This window comes from Macaca fascicularis, chromosome 2 (assembly GCF_037993035.2).
Source record: "Macaca fascicularis isolate 582-1 chromosome 2, T2T-MFA8v1.1".
Lineage (NCBI taxonomy): Eukaryota > Metazoa > Chordata > Mammalia > Primates > Cercopithecidae > Macaca > Macaca fascicularis.
In genome coordinates, this window is record NC_088376.1 from 53,100,974 (window position 1) to 53,125,475 (window position 24,502).

Consider the following 24,502-nt stretch of genomic DNA (forward strand, 5'->3'; position numbering starts at 1 on the left):
TAATCTCCTGTGTGAGATTTAGAACAGTCTATCCTCTATAACAGGTTTTTTTTTTTTTTTTTTTTTGTATAAACATTATTTCTTCCAAAGTAGACCATGTTCCACAGAGGAAAGGAAATTATTTCTTATTTATTTTTGATCCCCCACATAGTGCCATAGTGCTTATTGAATGAATAGATGTAAAACCAGAGGACAGGCTTTGCTCTCAAATAATTTATAATCTTATAGCAAAAATATAAAAAGCACCAATCACTCTCTGAGTAATATCTAAATTTCTTTGTCCAGAATTTCACATTTCACAGATAGCTGACATTCCAGTTCTTAATTCTTTAATTTTCTGTGAGAATAAATAAGCGTTTTTGTTATTGCCACATGTCAATCATCTTTCATTTCCTGTTATTCTTGCAATTAAGTGTGTAATTTGTGTCATGTAATTTTCCATTTGTTACTAAACCACCAATAAGATGAAAATGTCTCCTTATGTCTATAGCAATAAAAACAATTCGCAAATTGTGTTTCTGTGTTTCTAATGTAAACCAACAATTAGTGTAAAAGATGTAGCTTGAGTATAAATGATGAAGAACATACTCACAGATGCATTTAAAAATTTCACATAGGGAAACTCCATTCACCAACTCTCTTCATTTATGAACACCTCCAACTATAAAGCAAGTCATAAACCTTAGTTCTTTGTAATCAAGCAAATACCTTAAACATAGACTTGGACATAAAAGCATTATAATTAAATTGTACCTTTTTCTTCCAAAAGTAGAATTACCCTTTATTAAAACAACAGTGTTTATAAATGTTCTGGTTTCCTTTCTCAGATATGTTTTCTATGCTCTTCCAGTTCAGCTAGTTCATAGGTTCATCAAGGGAAGGCACATATGTTTCTTCCCTTGAGCTTTTAACCGCTAGTGTCTAGTCCATTACACCAAGTATTCTGGTCTTCAAGCAGTGAGAGTTTAAGTAATGCTTGATATTAGGTTGGTTCAAAAGTCATTGTGGTTTTTTTGGCCAATATTTTGATGTCAAATAATTAGTACTGAAAATAGAATGAAGTAAGTTGTCACTGATTTCTTTGTTCAAAGTTGTCCCTCCAAATATTACCTAAGCAACTACTATTCACTGTTCAATAAAATGATATTTTTTCCAAATATTTCTAAATTTAGACCCAAGTCTGTTATATAAAAGATAACATGATCAGGGGCTACAAAATGAGTAGGCTGATAGCCAGCAAACTACATAAATATGGGCTGTACATACTATCATGGAGATAGAGACAAACTCTAAGGGAAGATAGTGGAAAGAATAATTACTTCTTCTTGGTGCTCACCTCCACCAGTCTAACCACCAGTGATTGTTTGTCTAACAGGCACATGTCTTGGTTATGCTTCTGAATTTTTATAAGCAGCACTTAACTCTACTTTCTCCCTGGTTGGTTGTCAAAGCATATGTATCTGTCCTTATCAACAATGCAGGCTTTTGTGCTCCAGGTAGGATTGTGTTAGAGATTACAGCCTTTAACTCCCTGTGGACCCATTCTTATTCAATGTCCAGCTGTGATAAATAATATTTATGGAAAAGTGGTTCAAGGGCATTGGTGTTCATACATGACTCTAGATAAGCTAAATGTTACCGTTGGATTAAACTAGATCATAACAAGGCTTTGTACTTGAATACATTGTTTTGATTTCCTGTAGACCTGCCTTCTCCCAGTTTGTGCCTTGGTCTAAGCCATCAGCCTACAGAGAGAACCATGAAACTCCATGGTACATGATAGAACTCACTACTATATTTACTGTATAGGTTGACATTAGGGCATGGTGTAATGTATCACACAGGATCTTCATTTGATGACACCCAGGAATAAGGTTGCTCAATATCAGGAAAAACTGTTCATATCCTTTGTAAAAGATACTAATCCAATGCCATCCCCAAGACCCTCCTTTGCCCTCCTTGCTCTAAAAAAGCCAAAATGGCAGATACTAATTTAGCAGTCTCTCTTGTAGCCAAGGATGTTCATATGATCCAGTTCTGGCCATGAAACATAAAAGAAAGTCTACAAGGGGGCTTTGAGGGTGGCAATTGCTTCCTGATGAAAGCTACAGATGGACAAGACCTCTATAGTCTTCTCCCTGCCTTGCTCATGGATATGATGCCACAAGTTAGCAGTTCACTTGAGACAATGAAGCTACAAGTATGACAGAGACCAACAGCCTAAGGATAGCAGAGATGACAGATATGAAAACCCGCATCATTGATAATATGACTGAACAGCTGCCTACCTCTGGGCTTCTTGTGATATTAGAAAAAAATCCTAACAATGCCTGTAAGCCACTCCTAGTTAGGTGTTCTGTTACTTGCAACCTAATGTATCCTAACCAATAATCTAACAACCAGATTAGTTTTTATTTTATGGATTGTTATTAGTCTTGCAATTAAGCCTATTTCATCTTAACTTTAGCCACCAGAAAGTTACAAAATTGTAACCTATGTCTACCATGCCACTGTAAGTTCTGCTAGTTCAACTTTCTCAATCCTAAATATGTTTTGATGTTTATTTTCCTAAAATATTTGTTATGTTTTTTGTATTATATGTACTTTTATAAGTTAAAATTTTTCCAGAGCATGGCAAGGCATAAATAAACATATAAACAAACCCCCAAAATTTAGCTCCACTGGAGGATGGAGAAACTAGTTGGTTTATTAAAGTTTCACAGGAGGATGGCATCTGGGTCCCTCTCTTTAGTTCAATTCATGAATTCCAATCATTCCTAAGGTTTTAACTGAAGTGAATTTGTATGTAGTTTAAACAGTGGCCCGTTAAAAATTATGCATCTATTAAATTCAGCACTTACTATAGGATCTTAAACGAGGGGGCCCACAATTGAACTTGAGGAAATCTATAATCTCCATGACATAAGCAAAATTTTTATTTTGCACACAAATGTGTATTTTCCTGGGTGAAGCTCTGAGGCTTTCATCAGATTCACAAAGAAGTCTATTATCCCAAAAAAGTTATGACCTACTGGGCTAAGTTACTTTTGCCTTTTTTGAGTCCCTCTCCCCCAAATCACCATTTTATTCATCTGGGTTTTTGCTTTCTGTCAAGACCCTAAGGTCTATCAGAAGGCTGATGCCTCGTTATTCTGAGATTGCACACTCAATAAATGTTAGTTGACTTGTATAGATATTTAATTATTTACACTGCATTTGGTGTCTTTTGGAATAGCAGTGTCTGGTTGATCATTCTAAAGGCTCTGAATCCTCAGCTGCATCCCAGTGGGCTTAGCGTGTTGTAAACACACAAATCAAAGTAGTGTGCGGGAGGAGAAAAATCATTCCTTTCAAGGATAATGTGTTTTTCATGAGAAACAAGTCATTACAAAATCATCGCACCCATGCGTGCTCTCATTCTACCTCTTCATCTCTTCTCTCTTTTCAAATTATCTCACCTCCTCCTCCTTCCCTCACTGTGTTACCCTTCCACTTTATTATCCTGTATTTTATTATTTTACCATCTCCTTCTTTAGTATATTTTAATGACTTCTACATAATATATGTCTTTGAACTACTTTCCTGTCTTTGAACTACCTGACTCTCTGTTCCCTTTTTCCTCATGTGGCACCTGTCTCTTCTTCAGCTGCTGTACATGATACTGTCATGCTCCAAGTGGATCCATTGCATATTTTCACAAATTTCAAGTTCCCGACACATAAAAAGACAATATTCATACCCTGTTTTACCATGATATTTTGATTCTCCCTGAAGATTTAACTTTACTGCCATTTTAATCTTTTTCCTATTCCCTTTCGCATCTGTGAATACAGACCCAATAATTTACTTGTACCAATTTTCTAGTTATGCAAGTTCTGTGGAAACTTCCACCCAGTTGATATATGTGAAGTGATCGATTCATCACCTTTCATAGTTCAACTTTCTCTCCCTGGTTAAAATTAAAAGTGGGTTTAAGTGAGCCAGAGATTTTTGAAGATTTCTGTCGTGAGAGGGATGACTCTATGGGGGCAAAGTCTTGGTGAAAATTTCATGTGTCTGTTGAGAGTTTAGGGTTTTTTTGTTTTTTTTTTTTGTTTTTTTTTAAATAGCAGCTAAGTTACAATTTTAACCAACATTTTATTACATGCAGAGAGTAAACATCTGGAAATCATCCTGGGTAATCAGTGTGAATTTTTGTGGTGAAATAGAGGCTTATATTATATACTACAGCTTAGCGATTACAGTCTTAATGATCTGTACATTATTCACAAAATGCTTTGTTTTAAATCTGTCTTTAAAAAATAATTAGAATTCAAGTTATTTGTGAAACAGGAATCCTGCCACTTTTTTTTTTAACTTTACATACAACTCCCTAGGACAGTCTGGTTGCTAGAGAAGGGAGTTTAGTATTGGTTTGTTTTTGGTGTGTTTGCTTTTTTTCTTTAACTCACTATTTGTGAAATTTAAGGAGCAGTAAGGATCCTAAGTCAGGCAAGTAAGCTAGAAAACAATCAAACTCGAAAATCACCCAGGCATGAAATCCCCTTGAACTAAGGAATGCTTCCAACATTAAGTTCTCCATAAGCTTGAACTATAAACGATAACATTTCAAAAATACTTTCTAAAGGAAGATTCATATTAGGAAACTTGATCATCTAAAATTAGACAAACTTATCTTCTCTTACTATCCTAAAATAATAGCCTACACCCTTACCCAATATGATCTAAAAATAACAGATTGTATATCACCCCTAAAGTAACTTGGCTTGGGCCCAAGAACTAATACATACATGACACTCAGAATTGCATCCAAAAAAAAGAAATGGCATTTTCCTTCTTGTGAGTTCTCACAGCACAGTAAGCCTTCATGGCATTATAATCCTAATTAATGTTCATCTTCTTCACTGTGTTCAAGTGTGAAAAATGCAAAGCAGCAACACTCTTCACTGGTAATCAGGCTCCCAAGAGGCTGCAGTTTCAGAAGGTGTGTCTCAAACTCGATTTTAAGTCTTCTACTCTAACAGGGATTATGTGTCTTCACTCTGAAAGCTGATAACCTGAGAAATTAAAGACACAGGAAAGGAAAACCAATGCAAGGAAAATGCTAGTTTTTGTTATTTTATTTTTTCACTTAATATGAAGGAGTCATATGGATATAGGCCAAATAATGCTAGAAGTAGAAGAATGCTAGGAATTACAACAGTAAAGAGTGGGTTGAAGGCAAGGAGGAGATGAAGACGGAGAGAGTAACAAAGAGAGAAAAACAGAAACTCAAAGGGGAAAGGCAACAGGGCTGCATCCTGACTTTTGTGGGCTTTTTTCTCCATGAAAAAAAAATTGAAATTTCTATTTTACTACTGCATTGGAATGAAGATGAATACAATTACATTATGTATAAAAATATTTTCTTCAACCTGAAAGTTCATCTTTTTCTTCTGATTTTGAAAGAAATAAAAACATTTTTGTGTGCTCCTAAAAGTGCTGTGGGCCTAAGCACCAGGTCCACTGTGTCTAATGGTTAAGTTGTCCCTGGCAGATAGAAAGAGAGAGAGGGAGGGGGAACGTTCTGCTTGGAAGTGAGGGGCAAATTAAAGCAAGCAGAAGAAAAATTAAATAAGCACATATGTTGGTGTATTTCCATCATTAGCTATAAATTATATATTAAATTATTCATAATCATGCCAGGTAACCTTTATTGAATACTATGTGCTAAGCACATTACATTATCTCACTCATTCCACACAATAACCTTCAAACTAAGTGGAAGAAGATGTGCCTTGATGCTTTAGGGCCTCTTGGGTCATAGGCTAGAATTCAGAATTGAATGCAATCACAAACATAAAGTGCACAGAACTCCATTCTCAACCTACCTTTCCCAGGCAGTCTCTGTAACATCCCTGGCTTTAGCAGTCACCCACTGGCCGGTGACTACCAAATGTATAGCTCCAGCTGTTTTCATTAGGATATTTTCAATTGTCAATAACAAGATGCTTATCCAAATGATACAGATGGCCAGTAAGCCATCAAGGCTAACCCCAGTATCCTTGGAATCGCCCTATTTCACCTGCTTATCACTCCTTACTTGAATTATTGCAATACCATCCTACAAGGCCTCCTTACCTCAAGTACCCTTTGACCCACGTCCCCATTGCTACCAGAATTATGCTTCCAGGTGGCCTAATGAGGGAAGAGAAAAAGCATGTCACTATTTTGTGTAACTTCCTGTAGTAGCTCCCCTTCACCTTCTGGATATGGTCCATGTATTTTTTTATTCGGCAAATACTTATTGGGATCTCCATGTCAGGTTTTGGTTTGGTGATATGAATGAAAGATGAAATAAATAGATGGGGTCCCTGCTTTCATGGGCATGTACAGTCTAGGGGACTCTGGAGGGAATGGATGGGAGTACCTAGGGTGAAATCCTGATCCAGAGAACAGAGCCACTAACCTGTTTTTAAGGAAAATCAGCTTCATGAGCTTGGAGGGGAAGGAGCTGCTAAAGAATCAAATAGTGATGTTCCCAGTGCTCTTCAGTGTCCTCAGAATTCCTTGACCTTATTAAATGGCTCACCATAGTGTCTTCATAACTGTTAATGTTCCAGCCTTTCCCCTGGGAAAGCTAACTTTTTTTCCTAATGCCTAAAACTTCTGTGCACATTATTTCATTTCATTTTTCTGCTTATGTATACCCTGCCTTGGTCCTCCTCCAGCCCCCACAAGAAAATATCTGGGATTTGGGATTGCTTGACCCATAGTAGAAATTCAAAAATGACTGAACACCTTGACAAGTGAAAAAACTGAGACCCAGAAAAGTTAAACCTGTAACCCAAGGCCAAGCAAATAAATTTCCTCTGAAAGACATATAAAGGTGGAAGGCTTATCATGAAAGGTAAGTTCTGCATCATAGGCAGTGTCTGACAACAGAGTGGATGCTATGGGTCATAGATCATCCTGAAGTCCTCGTGGCCCTGTTCAAGCTGTGATTCTGCAAAGCACAGAGCAAGCTGGCAATTTACAACCCCTTACAGAACTTCCTAACTTTAAACAAATATTACAACAATTTTATCTAAGTTCAAGATTTTAGATATTTTAGAGAATTTTTGGATAGTGCCTACAAATCTTTTAAAGAAGTTTAATAGGTTCTAGACAAATATACATTCTAACGAGAACCCAAAATTATATCTATCTATATAATATAATTTAGCCTTTTAGAAAATCAGTGTGCTATAATAAAAGTATAACACATTTAATTCTTTTACTTATTCATTTATTTATTTTTCTCTCACCTTAGACCTAGAAACACATTTTGTCCACGAAAGCAGTTTCAAGTGAGTGAGTTACACTGAATGCCCAGAAAGAACAATGCAACTTCTGGAAATCCCGTGGTAGCAGCCAAAGTTGTCAATGAATCAAGAATCAACTTCGAGGAATGTTTTGGTATGTAGATGCTTCTAATGAATATGCTGAAATCATGTGAAATAGCCCTCATCAGCATCAACAAATATTTGTTAGGCTTATCGTGTGGATGGATTAATGAGGATATGAAAGCCTTAAATGTCCAAAACTGACATTGCCTCAGGATGCCCTCTTGGGTTCTTAAGCCTAGTTTTTATTTAACTAGAGCCCTTAGCTTTTTATTGGACAGTGTACCTTTGTACCTTCAAATTATAATAAAAGTAATTGTAAAAATATTATTATTCTTATTTTAACTGTGCAACCCAAATTTCTGGAATATACCTGGCATAGAGCAGGATGAAATCATACTTAGAAAAAAAAACCCAAAACTTTGAAGACATTTTGGTAGGATTCATCCCTCCTGAAAATTTGTTGGTCTATTCCATGACATCCGCTGACCAGTATTGCATACGTTCAATTCTATGATTTAATCAGTTATTTTTGACCTTAACACTGAACATTTTCCCACCTCCCTAGAAATGCCAGAGAGGAATCCAATCTTTTCTAAGCTCAATAAATGCATTAATAATTTTCTTATACCACCTAGTCAAATATCTTTTCTCCCAGACACGTTCTGCTTTGTATAAATGAGTTGCAAAGACCTGTCAATTCAACTGTCAATGACAAACAAAGCCTATTTGTCTTAAAATTTTGTCACGGCAGAATTTTATCTGTAAATTTCATTTCAAATTGTGCCTAGCAGATTGCCCTATGTTTGCAGAAAAAAAATCAGTTTGTTAACAGTAGGACCCAAATACTAAACTTACAAAGATAGTCCAAGAGGAAGCATCCAAGACAAACAGAAACTTCCAAAAGTTGTAAATCACCAAAGGACACACAATTGATTTGTGTTTTACTGAGTTGTCACATCATAGGCTCATAGTAAATGAGTACAACATGGCTCGAAATCTATGGGTAGAGTTTCTCCCATTACTTAACGTGTGCACATGCATATCACATTCAGATCTTTGCCTTCACTAAAAAAAGTAAACAGTGTGATGACATCATTCACAGCCAATCAAAGCATAGCCCCATGGCAAAGGAAGTCCTGGGAGATCCTTCTGCAACTGAGCACGAGAGTGAACATGCAATATGTTTGATAAGCTGTCCTAATACATGTCCAGGGGTTCTAAGCTCTATTTACAAAATAGCACTTGTTTCTGCTTCAAAAACAGCTGAGGGTGGCCAGCAATATATCACATTTACAAGAGGAGCAATTGCAGTGATAGACACAGGATGACCAGGAACAACCTTTGTTCGTCGTTCCATCACATGGCTCAATAATAAATATTACTCATCCAGTGTACACATAGGATGTGGTGAGGCAAAACTCTCTCCCAGAGGTCAGAGTACACTCCCTTTTCCAGGCAGATCCCTTAATCAAATTTATTGTCTTTACTTTGGGGAACCACAATTTTCCCATCAAGTAGAAGCCAATCTCGGAACAGTAGATTGGGGCCTATTTATTATAGTCACTTTCAAGTTCCCCTTTTTTCCTTCTGAGTCCCAAACAGTTCATGGTCCCTTGGTCTTGACTAAACCAGTCTCATATTTTGAAGTTTTGCTTTCTCTCTTATCTAGCCTTCCGTAAGTTCCAAATGATCTCACTTTGTAGTTTCATTGACTAGAGATCACAAAAATCAGAAGTCACTGATAATGTACTTGGAGGCACAGGTCCATTGTATGAGATTCTATCATTTTGGTTCTTCATGAGAACACAGTCTTCTTTCAACACAGGGTTGTAGATCCATTACTAGGAGTCAGCAGAATTATAAAATAGTATTGTGCAATACACAATATAATCAATTTAATAGAAAGTATTGTATTATTTTAAAAACACAAATATACTGTGGTTTGACTTTTTTCCTATAAAAAAATAGCCTTTTTTAAAGAAATTCAAAGTATATAGAAAACATCACACTCTACACCTTCGTATGAAGAAAAGTCATAAAGAAAGAAAACTGGCTGGGCATGCTGGCTCACGCCTATAATCCCTACAGTTTGGGAGGCCAAGGCGGGCAGATCACCTGAGGTCAGGAGTTCGAGATCAGCCTGACCAACATGGAGAAACCCCATCTCTACTAAAAACACAAAATTAGCCAGGTGTGGTGGCTCATGCCTATAATCCCAGCTACTTGGGAGGCTGAGGCAGGAGAATCGCTTGAACAGAGGTTGCAGTAAGCCAAGATCCTGCCATTGCACTCCAGCCTAGGCAACAAGAGTGAAACTCCACCAAAAAAAAAAAAAAAAAATGAAATGAAGAAAGAAAGAAAGAGAGTGAACTGATAGAAAGAAGTGACACTCAAATGCCTACCTTGGACTTACCAAAAAAACCCCAAACAAACAACATTTGGCACAGAGTACATCCTCTGAACATCTTTACCAACTAGCAATAAAATCATTTTATAAATACTGCCTCAATGAGGACTAAGTCTGAGCCAAGTTAGATACTGTCACTATGAATGATACCTTTCCAAGAAGGACTACAAAGATCAGAGAAAGACCAGTCCTCATCTGCATAGTCTGGTGTGTGAAGCAAGATTTTTTCTTAGTGCCCAACCCATGGCTCTAGTCAAGTACCTCACACTTGTTCTGATCCTCCTAGCTGGAGGAAAATATTTATCATTAGAACTCACTGGGCATCTGTATTATTCTGATGATATGGTTTGGCTGTGTCCCCACCCAAATCTCATGTTGAATTCCCACATGTTGTAGGAGGGACCTGGTGAGAAGTAATTGAATCATGGGGGCAGGTCTTTCCCGTGCTGTTCTCGTGATAGTGAATAAGTCTCACGAGACCCGATGGTTTTAAAAAGAGGAGTTCCCTGCACAAGCTCTCTCTTTTCTGCTGCCTCCCATGTAAGATGTGACTTGCTTCTCCTTGCCTTCTGCCATGATTGTGAGGCCTCCCCAACCATGTGGAACTGTAAGTTCATTAATCCCTTTTTCCTATATTAATTACCCAGTTTTTGGTATACCTTTATCATCAGTGTGAAAATGGACTAATACACTTGATATATTTTAAAATTCCTCCTCTTTCAATAAAAAGCTGTCTCAGAGACAATGGCACGTAATAAAGTCTACACCTGCCACACTACGAAAATCCAGGCTGCTTCTTGACCAGAAGTCACTTAAAAGGCTGAGCGGTTTCAAAGATCGTTGAGGGCTGGGCATGGACAATTCCAGTTTACCTCTACCTTAGTCCTCAAGCTAACTATCACTGTTTACTTACCTTTACTTGCCTACATCTCTCCAGTCTCTGGGACATCTTCCTACTTTACTGATATTCCTCTTTTCTCTGGAATGTAGAGACTGTATCTCAGATCCCCAACCATACATGCAGTTGCAGTCAGGACCAACATGAAGATGCTAAGATTCCCAGGTTCAACTCCCTCCCCTTGTGTTTTCCCCCACTAGGATAGCCATTCTGAGACCCTTGTAAATTTGCCCCGTGGATTTTATTTTGGTCCTAAAGTTCAGAGTTTAATGGTGGGAAGTTAAGGAAGTGTGGGGCTTTTCTCAAGCCTCAAACCCTATGACCCCCAATAAAAAGATTCCAGATAGCTTTCAATCTTTTCCATTTATACTGTCAATCCAAGAAGAGATTTTATCTGAGCATCATAAAAATAATGCCAAACAACAAGCCCTTCTCTGTTTTGGTCAGTTCAAATCAGTTAGTGATTTCTGCACTTCCTAATATTTTAAAGGACTGTTGAAAGAGTGTCCTAACATTTCTTTTGACATTGTTAAGAGAGTTTTTTTGGAACAATTCCAGAAAATATTCCAAGTTGAGGCTGGAGGAAAAGAGCCAAGGCATAATATGGTTTGTATTTAAAGTTTCTCCATATCAGATGAGATTATTGTGTTGAAAGTTCCTTTTTCCTATGTATATTTTTAAGCTACATTTTGCCTGCTGAAATGTAGCCAGTGGAATTATTGAAGCCCCAAACTTCTTTCTGAAAAGTAGCAGGAAATGCACTTCTTAGAGAGAAATGACATTTCTGAAGTGGAAGAATTGGTGGAAATTAAGTTCCTCAGAGGGAAATTTTTTTCTCACAAAGTCGGCGGCCCAGGCTCTGGTGAGCCCCAGGCCTAACCTTTGGCAAATTTGATAAATTGCCAAGCTGAGCTTGGGTGCAACCTCCTGCACATCCACACTGGCACACACAGCACTAAACACTTTAGGTCTTTGTCTGACCAATGTCAAGAAACCCCCAGAGAGTGCCCTACTGGACTTCTCTCTTCTCAGTGAAAATGTCCTCTTAGGAGGTTATCCTATTGTGAATAGAGAAAATAGGGTCAAATTACAGAATGTTGAATGCCACTGGAGGCAACAATTTTTTTAAAAATCTTGAAAATCATCCAGTAGGGTTATTTCCAGAACTGTTAATTTTTAATATTTTAGCTGAAAATCTCTTTCTCAAAAAAAAAAAGTTTCAAAAAGGCCTAAGGTATAAATAAGTGAACCAAGAGCTATACCGGTTTCAACCCCTTTTCTTTCCAGAGGGAGAGCCTGGAAATCCCCAGATATTTAAAAAGCCATTACTCTAATCCAGTCCCTTCAATTCACAGATGACAAACTTCAGCCCAAAAGTGAATCAACTTGTCCAACATTACCAAATGAAGTAATGACAAAAGTCAAAAGCTCCTCAAGGGCATGTCTTTACTGTCACTGGACCTGACACAGGCCCTCAAAAGCCCTGTAATAAATGTTAATTACCTGAATTCCACAATTTATGCTATGGTGTTAATGACCGATACAATCTTTAAACATTACCCCTTTGAGGGGTGTTTGCTTTCATTTAAACAGGATTCAGTTCCTTAGATCAAAGAAGGAATATCTAAGAGCAAATATGTAGATGTTGTCAATAGGCTTGTTGGTACACTAGAAAATTGAGGGTAGTGTAACCAAACCTCCGGAAATAGACTATCTGTCATTTGACAATAATACACAATTATATAATATAATTGTGTGCATGTTGGGTGAGGGGCAGGAGAGGAAGGGGATAAAAGAAGTATCTGTCATTATCATAAACGTACCTAAAATAAGAAAACCTAAACCAAATCACATAGACTGGTGCAGTATGCTGAAGTTTGAATGAGAACACATTGAGAGTTGGTCCTACATTAATTCAAGTCGGAGCATGTTTGTTGGCTACTTCTGATGTCATCATGCGCGTGTGTAATTCACACTGCTCTGTGTCTTACCATGAGCAGAATGTTTTCTGTTTTAAGATGAGTATAAGTTTTATTTTCATTTAAAGTTTGCCTTGATAAAGCAAAAATAAGGCTTTTAGGCCCTATCAAGTTATGCCTTGATAACATGATAATAGGAGCTTTTAGACTTTCAAAATGTATTTGTTTCTTCTTCTATTTCTTCTAGCCCATAAGTTGAATACATCGTGATTACAGAAATAAGTGGATTATTAAAGTAAATTTGTTTAGATTGGGTAATAGTGGCGCCAGGTATTATGCTGTGAGCCAATGTGTAAATGAAAAAAAAAAAAAAGAGTAATTCCATTTGTCAGAGATCTAAAAAGCTTGACTCCCTGGAAAAAACAACTACACCACCCATCACCACTATCACCTTCATTCATTGCTCAACCAGCCTGACCAGACACTTTCCCACAGTACTCCTCATGATTACATTATTATTATTTTGGGAGTTAGTTGATGATGACAGGGAAAAAAAAAAGGAACTCACATCAATTATGGTTTCACATTTACTGCAAAGGAAGAAGTTCGATTTTCCAACATGCTGTAAATCTCAATAGTCCAAAGTGGCACTGTAACTGTCATTTTGACAGACACATGAGTCAAAATCACAAATATCTAATTTTAAATGCTATGGAGTTGCTTATTTTTCAGAAAGGCATAAATGTTGGCAACACATGAAACTTAGTAATACCGAATTCATTAGGAATTCACAAGGGTGGTGAAAGTTTTCTATCTTGAAGTTAGGAGTAAAAAAAAAAAAAACCACTTTACATTCTGCATTCTGTCAAAACTATACTTGATGAGAAAATTGAGAGGAGATTCCAAAATATTTCCTTATCCAATTCTACCATCAAATGGCAAATATCTGATTTTGCCATCAATCAAATCATTGCCCTTTTCAGCCATTTTGGTGACTTCATCAAAGGATATTCTGCTCAACTGTTTGCGCATGTGCAATTGTGACTCAGGATGGTACGGAGGAAGAAATCCTGCTTTCTCACTTCTCAGAGACTATCATTAAAGATTACAATGTCTTTAAATTTGCCCATAAGAGCAGAAATGATTAGAATACCCATGGAAGGTTCTCTAACAGTCAGAATTCTTGTGGAAAACAAAACAACAAAAGTTACCTGTTGTTGCCAAGTGTCAACTTCCACATATGGCCTAGGCATCTGCAGAAAGACCTCAGTCTTGTTCTCAGAACACCAGATTGTCTGCCTTGCACTGTGAAGATCTGCATGCTTGTCACATAGTTCTAGCCTTTGTTGAGCTTTAGGTTTGTTGAGAAATATGGTGGGTTACATTCAAGACTTGAGAGATACAGCTGCTCTGTTTTGGAATACAGAGAAAGGACTAGGAATCATTCTTCAAAATATTTAATAACTAATATGGCACAGGCACAGACAAGTCAAGACTGACACTGGCACAAATAATAGGTATCACTGAGTTGGAGCATACTTACTGAGTACCAATTAATTCACCCTTCAAAAATAACAATGAGATCGCAACATAGGTATCAACATAGAAAGATGTCCAAGTTATAGCCAAGTGAGGAAACAAACTTGCGTAACACAAGGTACAACATGGTCCAATTTATAAATGTTTAGAGGAATCTGATGAGATTTACAGATTACTCCCACAGGATTCTGGCAAATATGTGCAGAATATCGAGCAAAGAGGTCTCCTGAGAGTCTTATTCCTGAGTTCTAGTCTTAAATCTACCACATTGCTTAACCCTTACATGCCTCGGGTTCTACGAAATCAAGGGGTTAAACTAGAAAATACTTATACTATTCCAGTTCTCATTTGCTATGAGTGTAAGAGGAATTCTTTCTTAGTTTCCTTTTGTGAAAGAAAGGTTTAGAAAACCTACTTCAAAGATTATTGTAAGGCTTAAAAAGAGCAGGTTTGTGAACACGCATTGTAAACTGTGACTATAGTATAATAACAATAATAATCCATAGCTTGAAAAAGCTATGTACTACTTAAATTGTAGCCTGTACTACAATTTATTAGTTGTTCATACTAGTTCTTCTTAACTTCAGTTCACTTGGGGATATTACATACACAAATTCTTCATCAAAAAGCCTAGAGCCTTATGTTTAAGGTTACTTTAGAGGCTAAACCATATGAAATATCCGCCTCAAGGGTAAAAAAAAATCTGTTGCAGCAAAGTTGACTTAATTAAACTTCTGAAAAGTGAATCCTATTTTCCCACTGATGTCCTTGATGAAATCAGAATCACGTCTCCTAGAAAATATTTCAGTGGATTAGGTTGCAAACTCATTTTCCTATTTAAAGAATTATAGAAGTTAGATAAATATCTTTGAAGGGTCTCTGTCAACTAAAATAGTCTATGGTTCTGATTCTGCTGGATTCAGTCCAGGAGTTGCCCTTTCTCAAACTGGGATGCCAGTGGGTGTGTCCTGCTCAGATTTTCACGGGGTCTTAGGAATGTGTCTCCCCTCTTGATGTCAATCTGGTAAAGCGGGGTTTACTCTAAATTTGTTTCCTTTTTAACTGTATGGCCACCAAGGACAGAAATGGAATTTGGACTGATGTCACTGAAGGAACCATTCAATGTAAAAACAACCAGAGCTGTCTAATAAAGAAGTAGCCAGTAATCAAAGGAACTGAGTTTCTGTGGCAAGAGAAAAGAAATAGGGGGAGCTCCCCGCTTACTGGGGATGAGCATCCATTTTAGGATTTTTTTGCTCATCTTTTATCCCTTCTAACTAATTGTAGGAGCCCTGAGGACAGCTTTCTAAATTTTATTGCTTTCTGCATCTCTGGACATATTGTGCATGTTTAACAAATATATTTTTAATGATTGAAGGAATAACACAGAGGGAAATCCTGCATTTATTGAGCAAGGCATTGGAACACAAAACTTTAAGATACTTTGTGAAATTCTTGGAAGTGTTCATTATCCTGTGGAAAGCTAAATTCAATGGTAAGTGTGCAATGTGTTAGTTAGCATTTTTCAATTTTTAAGAACCCTTTTCCATCTCCAGATTGTTTTCAGTTCCTTCTTGCAATTCTCTATTTAGAAGATTTTTCTGTCTTATCTAAGGCCCCAACTTTATATTAAGAGCCCCCAGAACTGAGAAGTCACTATTCTTCTCATTGCAAAATGTCTAATATTTAAAAGAGTTTTGCTGCCAAATCGTCTTTTACCAGCATAAGCCACATACTAATTGGAAGAATACCTGATTCTGAAAAATTTGAAGTTTTACATTATGACAAACAAAACACAAATTTGGTAACTTCTGGATTCTACCAGACTTGTTTGTTTCAAATCAAATATACTTGAATTTCATATTATTCTCGAGTACAACCAGCACCCTGATTTGTTTATGTTTGTGATTCTGACTCATACTCTGAGTCTCAATTCTTTCGTAGGTGGTAAAATCAATTTAATGGATTAGAACCCAGAATTAAAAAAAAAAAATACAGTGAAATGGAAAAATATCAAAATGCATCACGCCTAGTAAGGAAAAGTATTTTTTTGTTAGTTTTTTTGTTTGTTTATGTTTTTGTTTTTTTGTTTTTTTGAGATGGAATTCCATTCTTGTTGCCCAGGCTGGAGTGCAATGGCACGATCTCAGCTCACTGCAACCTCCGCCTCCCGGGTTCAAGGGATTCTTCTGCCTCAGCCTCCCAAGTAGCTGGGATTACAGGCATATGCCACCTCGCCTGGCTGATTTTTGTACTTTTAGTAGAGATGGGGCTTCTCCATGTTGGTCAGGCTGGTTTTGAACTCCCGACAGGTGATCCGCCCGCCTCGGCCTCCCAAAGTGCTGGGATTACAGGTATCAGCCACCGCGCCCAGCCGGGAAAGTATTTTTTAAATGAAACTTCCATTTCAGTAATTTAGATTTACATGTATGCATATGTGTGTTGTGATATAAAATGTATTTCTTACAGTGGATCGTGTGCAAAGAAAAGTTCTGAGGCCCTTTAAAATAGTATCTACAGTATGTCAATAGTATTATGTATAAATAATATCCACAGTATATCACTATCCAATTTTTTCAGGAAATCATTTTGATAGATAATTCAGCTCATACATGTGAAATTACTCAGTTCAAAATTTCTCATTAGCACTAAGGGGAAAGATGACCCAGTTGTCAAGTTTCATGCACTTAGGTTAACTGGAATTAAAATAAAAAGAGGCGGATGCTCTTTATTTCACATCGTCCACAGAGAAACTGAAGGTCAAGTGCTTCGCAACTCAAGGGTCCAGACGATATGCCCCTGCTTCCTTCCCCAGGGTCAGTGCATAGGCATTGTTCCTTTCCTGGAGTTATCTTTGTTGTCTTCCTTCCACCTTTATAGCCCACTATTATTACTGTCTCCTTTACTCTTTTTTTTTTTTTTTTTTTTTTTTTTAAGCATTTGGCAAATACGTGAGGCAAAGTTTATAGGAGTTAAATATTTCTAAGAATATTGCTCTTAAAAGGTTTGTTAGAAAGGAGTCCTTTCTTCTACCCTCCTTACTTTCCTCCCCTCCCCTCCCTTTTCTCCACTCTCCCAAGACCACAAGATAAGTGTTTAAAGCCACTTTTGTTCTACAAAGTGGTCTCTGTCTCCTTTAGAATGGGAAAGTTTCTATGTATGGTGGCAATGGTTGGAATAAGTCAAAATGAAAAAGGTTAAGAGAAAGTAAACACTTTTAAATTACCTTTTTCAATTTTCTTTTAATAGCTTTAAATAGCTATAAATAATATACACTTCATACACAGACGAAAGTTAATTCTTATAAATATTCTTTCAGGAGAGATAAAATGTTAGATGCATTTCACTTGGTAATATATTCTCCATTTACTGATTCTTTTCTAAAAGACTCCCCCTGCCCCCAATTTCTGTCTTATCAGTATAGTGCATAGAGAATATTTGACTTGAAGCTGAATCTATTTTCTCAATTTTTGAGTGACTATTCTCTAAAGAGAGTGTTATTAAAAGCAGATTTCCCCCAAATTGACTTTAACAGCAATTATTTTCTTTGAATATGAGAACGATATTTTGATTTCCCAAATGCACGTTAACTGAATTTTTGAACTGGAACCTTTATGGCTGAGTTTTCTCTATTTTTTTCTGTAATAGAAACATTACATTACATTGTCTCCCTGAGAACCCTAAAGCTGGAGGTTCCATGGTATGTGTCTTGCATAAAACAAAACAGCAGATGACAGCAAATTCATTTTTCTACTCTGCCATAGCTCCTATGGCTCACTAACTTTTGAACTATGGCTGTGCTGAGTGAATTTTTTTGTCAGGCCCTGTAAAACTGCTTTTCAGAGAGAGCAAAAACAAAAAAAAAGTTTTCTCAAAGGGACCTGTGATAGTGACAAGTCACATTGCTTTTCTGGGCATCAGTAACTTCTATTGCATAAATAAGAACTTTCAGATAGAATAATCTCCAGGGTTTATTTTCTTAAGTCTTTCTAGCAATAAAAAAGTATTGACTCTTTTAACCAATATTTAATCATTTTAAGTCAAACAAAACAAATTTTTACATCATTGTAGTGTTACAAATGTATTTGGTTTCTTTTATACTGCCTAGAGATAACTTCTTAAATATATATTGGATTTCAGTGTTCTATATATAAATTTGAGCATTTCTTAATGAGGAAAAAAAGATTAAAACTCATATTGGCTCAATTATACTGGAGCAGGGTGAGAACATCTCACAAGGCAAGAGCAAAGACAGCCCCGAATATCTCCTCTCCTTTGTTGAAATATTACCAGCAAAACCCGGGTGATCAAAAAAGACTCACAAATTATATGGCAGTCCATGCCCACAAAACATAATACAATTCCGTCAAGGTACACTAGGTCAGTTGCTAAGAACCTTGTGTTTCGTTTCTTCTAGTAGTTACATAAACAGATGTGTTTGCTTTTTTTTTCAAAGACTGAGGAAAAGGGAAAATTGCCAACACAAGTACCAAAATAATCAATTAAAAGTCAGCCCAGTCAGCAACAGCTGGTTTCAGTTGTCTGGAGTGTGCCCTGAGGCAACAGCACCTTGCAACTCCTTTCTCAGGCAAGGAATGCTGCCATTATCTCTTTCTCAATGGAAAACCACCTCCCCTGTCACATCCTTGTAAATTGTTGAACCTAAAGGGCTTTTTTCTCCACCCAGAAAAGAAGGTAATGGAAACTAAAGTAGGCTGTTCAACCATAAGTGTTGGGAAGCTTCCAAAAGCCTTCATTCCTGTCCAGAAGCTTCTAAAGAGGAGGCCTAGGATTAGGGAGATAAGCAATACTATCAAATTTTTGGAGCCTGGAAATGCTCTCCCCAACCTCATTTGTCTTTTAAGTAAGGGACCCAGAATGAGAAATAAATATTTGGGAAAGACACAGGAACTACATTTCAATCTTATAAATCCTTTTTTAACCTTATGTATTGAAAAGTTATATACATATATATATATAAAACTTCATATATATGTATGTGTAGAGAGGATAATATAACGCACTCCCGTGTATGAATCATTCAGCTTCAACAATGATGAACTTATAGCCCATCTTGTTCATTATTTTGAAGCTAATCCCAGACATCACATTATTTTAAAGGGTTTCTTTCTTTCTTTCTTTCTTTTTGTGACAGGGTCTTGTTCTGTCACTCAGGCTGCAGTGCAGTGGAGAGATCACAGCTCACTGCAGCCTTGACCTCCAGGCTCAGGTGATCCTCCTACCTTAGCCTCCTGCATAGCTGGGACTATAAGCATGTGCCACCATACCCAGCTAATTAAAAAAAAATTTTTTGTGTGTAGAGAGAGGATCTTGCTATATTGCCCAGGCTGGTCTCAAACTCCTGGGCTCAAGTAATCCTCCTGGCTTGGCCTCAAAGTGCTGGGATTACAGGCATGAACCATCATGCCTGGCCTAGAGATAATTTTGTTAATATAAAATTGTCTTCCACTTTTCAGAGGTCAGGAAATCCAAATGAAGGAAGAACAATGAAAACTTCAGCTAAAATCATTACCGTGGTTAAGATAAGTTATATAAACTTCTTATACTCTAAGTGGACTTTTCATTTTAGCCTCAAAATTGATACTTGTCAATCATGAGTCAACAAATATTTATTGAATGTCCCTTAGGTGCCAGGCTCTGTCACCACAAAGCCTAAAAATAGATCAATGGGGAATCTAGTTTTTAAGTCTTTCTACCAATAAAAAACTTTTGATTCTGTTAACTAATATTCAATCATTTTAGATCAAAACCAATTTTCACATTGATAGGGACAGGAGACAGGAAAATTCTGGGCAGAAGAGGGCAGGTCCCCCGTGAGGGCCTCACCTTCAAGCCTGGAACTGTGGCCCAAAGTGAGAACATACATCCCTGTTTTCCCACTTGAATGTTGCCTTTTCCAAAACCACCCATGATCCCCCTGCCCCTCATCATGTGCCCATAAAAACCCCAAGCTCAGCCAGCAGAGAGAGGAGAAGAGGAGATGCAGTTGGATGTCAGAAACTACAGTTGGAGAGAAGCGGCTTGACTTCAGAGGGACAGCTTGATGGCACAGCTTTGGAGAGGAGTTTGGTCATCCCCAGCCAGACTCCAGAGGAAGCTTACCTTCCCCCAATCTGTCCGCTTTTCAGCTCCCCTTTCTGCTGAGAGCCACCATCATTGGCAATAAAATCCCCCATATTGACCATCCTTCAAATTCATTTATGCAACATTCTTCCTGGATGCCAGATAAGAACCCAGGTGTGGGTGCAAAAGGCAGTCACACTGACTCTCTACTGAGCTGTTAACACTTAAGCTGTCCATGGATGGCAAAGCTAAAAGAGCACTGACTGTAACACTCCTTCTGGGGCTTCAGGGGTCATGGACATCCCCAAAACACTGCCACAGGACCGGTACAAAGTTTGTTCCTGTTGGCACTCCAAAACACTCTCCCCAGCTCGTGCACCTCCTCACCTGCATGTTCCCTTCAGTAACGGGTTAAGCGCTGTGGGTTCGAGTGAGTAGAGCTTGCCCCTTCTGGTGCTGAAGCAGCCAACTAGTTCCAGTTCTTGCCCACAGAGGGGTCAGGGAAATTTCCTGCTTCAACATCATTGTAGTGCTACAAATGTACTAGGTTTATTAATAGTGCCCCACAAATTAAAAATAAAGTTATGCCTGTTTTTCCTATTTTTTTTAAAAGTCCAATGGCCCTGCTATATGAATACACAGTTATTTTTCTAGGAGCAGGCGTAAAAATGGGAATGCATATGCATTTCTAGAAAAACAAATTTTTGTTGTTACAAAGTAAACAAGCTTATATTATTTGTCAGAGCTCAGAAACAACATGATAACTTTATCATACATTTAAAAAAGAACTAACACCAATTCTATTGAAACTACTCTGAATAATAGAAGAGGGAATACTTCCAAATTCATTCTATGAAGCCAGTATTACCATAATACCAAACCAGACAAAGACACATCAAAAAAAGAAAAGAAAAACATAGGCCAAACCCCTGATGAACATTGATGCAAAAATCCTCAACAAAATACTAGCAAACTGAATTCAACAACACATTAAAAAGATCATTCATCATGACTGAATTGAATTTATCCCAGGGATGGAAGGATGGTTCAACATACACAAATTAATGAATGTGATACATCATATCAACAGAATGAAAGACAAAAATTACATGATCATTTCAATTGATACTGAAAAAGCATTTGATAAAATTTAGCATCTCTTCATGATTAATAAACCTTCAAAAAACTGGTATAAAGGAATATACTTCAACACAATAAAAGCTAAATATGACAGACCCACAGTTAGTATCATATTGAATGAAGCAAAAATGAAAACTTTTCCTCTAGGATCTGTGACATGACAAGGATGACTACTTTCACCACTGTTATTCAGCGTAGTACTGGAAGTACTAACTACAGAAATCAAACAAGAGAAAGATATAAAGGCCATCCAAACTGGAAAGGAAGAAGTCAAATTATTCTTGTTTGTAGATGATATAATCTTATATTTGGAAAAATCTAAAGACTCCACACACAAAAAAACTATTCAAACTGATAAATTTGGCAAAGTTTCAGGATTAAAAAATCAACGTACAAAAATTAGTAGCATTTCTATATGCCAACAGCAAACAATCTGAAAAAAAATTAAGAAAATAATCCCATTTACAGTAACTACAAAAAAAACTAAGAATTAGCCTCACCAAAGAAGTGAAAGAGCTCTATAATGAAAACTATGAAACACTGATAAAAGAAGTTGAAGAAAATACACAAAAAATGAAAAGATATTTCATGTTCATAGATTAAAAGAATCAATATTATTAAAATGTCCATACATCTAAAGCATTCTTCAGATTCAGTGCAACCCCTATCAAAATACCAATGACATTCTTCAAAGAAATAGAAAAAATAATTCTAAAATTTATATGGAACCACAAAAGACCCAGAATAGCCAAAAGCTATCCTGAGCAAAACAAACAAAACTGGAGCAATCACAGTACCTGACCTCAAATAATACTAAAGAACTGTGGAAACCAAAACAGCATGGTACTGTCTGGCATAAAAACAGACACATAGACCAATGGATCAGAATAGAGAATCCAGAAACAAATCTATACACCTCGGTGAACTCATTTTTGACAAAGGTGCCAAGAACATACACTGGGGAAAGGACAGTCTCTCAAAAAACAGTGCTGGGAAAACTGAATATCCAGATGCAGAAGAATGAAACTAGACCCCTATCTCTCACAGTATACAAAAATCAAATAAAAATGGATTACAGACTTACATATAAGACCTAAAACTAAGAAACTACCAAAACAAAACAAAAAAAAGAACATTGGAGAAACTCTCCTGGACATTGGACTGGACAACGATATCTTGAATAATGCCCCATGAGCATATGCAACCAAAGCAAAAATGGGTAAATGGAATCACATCAAGCTGAAAAGCTTCTGCACAGCAAAGGATACAATCAACAAAGTGAAGAGACAGCCCATAGCATGGGAGAAAATATTTGCAAGTTACCTATCTGACAAAGGATTAATACCCAGAACATATAGGGAACTCAAACAACTCTATAGGGAAAAACTCCAATAATCCTATTCTAAAATGGGCAAAAGATCTGAATAGACATTTCTCAAAAGAAGACATACAAATGACAGACATATGAAAACGTGCTCAACATCACTGATTAACAGAGAAATGCAAATCGAAACTACAATGAGATATCATCTCACGTAAGTTAAAATGGCTTATATCCAAAGACAGGCAATAACAAATGCTGACAAGGTTGTGGACAAAAGGCAACGCTTGTACACTGCTGGTGGGACTGTAAATTAGTACAACCACCACGGAGAACAGTTTGGAGGTTCCTCAGAAAACCGAAAATAGAGCTACCATATGATCTAGCAATCCCACTGCTGGTATATACCCAAAAGAAAGGAAATCAGTATATCAAAGAGATGTCTGCACTTCTATGTTTGTTGCAGCACTGTTTACAATATCTAAAATTTGAAAGCAACCTAAGCATCCATCAACAGATGAATGGAGAAAGAAAATGTACATATACGCAATGGAGTACTATTCAGTCATTACAAGAATAATATCCTGTCATTTGCAACAACATGGATGGAACTGGAGGTCATTATGTTAAGTGAAACAAGCCAGGAACAGAAAGACAAACTTGCATGTTCTCACTCATCTGTGGGATTTAAAAATAAAAACAATTGAACTCATGGAGATAGTAGAATGATGGTTACCAGAGACTGAAAAGGATAGTTTGGCAGTGGGGGTGAGGGGTAAGTGGGAATGGTTAATGGGTACAAAAATATAATTAGATAGAATGAATAAAATTTAGTATTTGATAGCATGGCAGAGTGACTACAATCAACAATAATTTATTGTACATTTAAAGATAACTAAAAGACTATAATTGGATTGTTTGAAACACAAAGAAGGATAAATGCTTGAGATGATGGATACCCTATTTACCCCGATGTGATTATTATGCATTGTATGCCTATATCAAAATATTTCATGTACCCTATAAATATATAGATGTATGATGTACTCACAAAAATTTAAAATGAAACAAATAAATAAATGAAAACATGAATTCAGTTTATTAGAATTCCCAAACACGAATAGAAGATCTGAGATAACTCTTTTTGCCATCCTTAGACATTTGGCAAGGTTTTCTGGTAGATTTTCTACACAGAAAAAAAAATACCTTTTGAAGGAAAAGAAGAGCCTTTATGACTTTAACAGGACACCCCTTTCCCAGAGTCTCTCAGAGGCTAACATAATCCTTTACATACAGATTAACCTGTGCCTACATTCCTGAAAAGACTGCAGTAAAGGCAAATACAGGCCTCATTATGGGGTCATTTTACATTTCAAACTACAGTTTTCTTTTTCTTTTTTTGAGATGGAGTTTTGCTTTTGTTGCCCAGACTGGAGTGCAATGGCGCGATCTCGGCTCACGTCAACCTCCGCCTCTCGGGTTCAAGCAATTCTCCTGCCTCAACCTCCCAAGTAGCTGGGATTACAGCATGTGCCACCACGCCCGGCTAATATTGTATTTTTTAGTAGAGATGGGATTTCTCCAGGTTGGTCAGGCTTGCCTCGAACTCTTGACCTCAGGTGATCCGCCCACCTCGGCCTCCCAAAGTGCTGGGATTACAGGTGTGAGCCACAATGCCTGGCCTGCAGTTTTCTTTATAATCAAAGAGTCCCTCTTTACAAACTAGCAGTAAGTTTCAAAAAACAACAACACAAACACACCCAAAAAATATTGCTTAGCAACAAACATCCTGGTATCTACAAGATTTATTTTTCTTCCCTTTACTTA

General features: G+C 37.0%; 1 long non-coding RNA gene across 1 annotated transcript in view; it reads right to left on the minus strand.

Moving 5' to 3' along the window:
- Positions 1–3,857: 3,857 nt before the first annotated feature.
- The window catches only part of LOC123571880 (uncharacterized), a 33,329-nt gene continuing 12,684 nt past the window's right edge, over positions 3,858–24,502 (minus strand). Inside the window, exons 2-3 of the long non-coding RNA XR_006696176.3 lie at positions 6,121–6,177; positions 3,858–5,057 (exon numbers count right to left, since the gene is read on the minus strand). This is a non-coding gene — a long non-coding RNA (uncharacterized lncRNA). The remainder of the gene's footprint in view (positions 5,058–6,120; positions 6,178–24,502) is intronic.